Source organism: Acyrthosiphon pisum, unplaced genomic scaffold (genome assembly GCF_005508785.2).
Source record: "Acyrthosiphon pisum isolate AL4f unplaced genomic scaffold, pea_aphid_22Mar2018_4r6ur Scaffold_21257;HRSCAF=23443, whole genome shotgun sequence".
NCBI lineage: Eukaryota > Metazoa > Arthropoda > Insecta > Hemiptera > Aphididae > Acyrthosiphon > Acyrthosiphon pisum.
Genome location: NW_021770704.1, coordinates 2,843 through 4,726, shown reverse-complemented (window position 1 = coordinate 4,726; position 1,884 = coordinate 2,843).

Genomic DNA, 1,884 nt, shown 5'->3' with positions numbered 1-1,884 from the left:
GTAATTATTCAAATTCAAAAATCAATACCTATGTCGTCACTATTAATGTATGTAATGAAAAAACTTCAAATTATTTAACAAAAAAAATTTGCAAAGTAAAATATAAAGAAAATTTCAATTTAATAGCAAAATAATATTTCTGTTACTATGTGAGTATTAACTATTATTTATTTTAAATTAGTTTATACTCAACCCAATTGTATTATATTGTTATTGTTATTGTTATTGAAGGATAATCTAAGCTAAGCGGTTGTCAACATTGAAGTATTTTTGGTGATGTTGGAATTGTTTTCAAGTTTGTTCTATAATCATTAATCAATAAGCATAGTTATACCTATCATACCCAGAGTATGCAAATGTATGTGTAAATACAACCATCAGAAGACTATTAATAGTCTCCAGTTCATCTCAAATATAAAACAACATAAATCAAATGTTTGATTTTATAAAAGGTTTTAATAAAAAATAATCCATTTAATAATCATGTTAATGATTTGAAATCGTTAGAATATTAATGTCACACTTGTCATGTACGTTTTAAAACCGGGGTCTTCAACCTTAATGAGAATTTCAGAAAAAAAAATTAAAACTAATAATTGTCGTTTATTAATTACCGTATTAAATTGAAAAAGGTGCTCTGCTGTACAGTAGGTTACAAGTGGGTCACTGTATAATGAATGGTATTATTTGAATTGAATTTTTAATGATTAAATAGGTTTTGATATAATATAATGTTCAGATGTAGAAATGCTACCAAACAGAGACATAATATTAAAGAGAATTAGCATATAAAATTGGGGAACAATTAAATTATGAGTTAACACTCAATGTTAATTTTCACTTTGATTTTAGGTTGAAACCCCTTTATATATCTTAGTGTAAGAAGGGCATGTCAAACACGCAGCCCATGGCTAATTTTCTGATGGCCCATTGATTGTATTATAAAAAAAATCTGTATTGTATAATAAGTATTGTAAGTGATGCATACAATTACTAATGCATTTCTTGTATTAGAAAATTAATACTAAGTATAATATAAATCCCTTTTAAGGTTTACATATTGACATATTAGTAATTAACACACAAAATCAATGATTTTTCTAAAAATAGAAATTACACTTATATATTAATAAATTATATACATTATATATTTTAAAATGTTCTACATGACATATGTGACATTATTTTTCTTACGGCGATGCTTAAATTGTTTGACACATTTAGGAGTTTATTGTGTTATACATGAATACTCTGCTAGTTGCAAACCGTTAAGTAATATTATAATAATACTTTTATTTGTTTTGAACATTTAGCCAACAAATTGTTAACTTATATTAATAGATGTTGAATTTTTTTTATTCGTCAACTAGCAACAGTGGTGTGGCGAACTTCATTATCTTATGAGGCACAATAATTTATATAAGTAATAAATTATAAATGCTTATTTAAGTAATTATGTATTTATGTAAATGCCAACTGAGAAAGATTGGCTTAGTTTTAGTACACACTTAATAAATTATTGTAACGGATAGTATCCGTTTCTTTCAAATAATACAAATATAAAGAACATAATAACGTAGGTAGTCAAGGTGAGAATATATGAGCTCTTATTATTAATGTAATAATACAGGTGGTAAAGAATGATACTAGGGGGAGTGAAAGACTGTCACAGTAATCTATATATATGGGTTGCTAGACGGAGGGATTATTCGAGCATAATAATATAATAAAATACATTCAAAACCATCATATTAAACGACAGGATATGGGAGCTTATTCATCACAAAATAGATATAGTACAAAAAACCATAAAGCAGGATGAGAATGCAACAGATAACAGTCGGTTCGTGGAAACATCATTTATGATTAGGTTCACACGCAGTG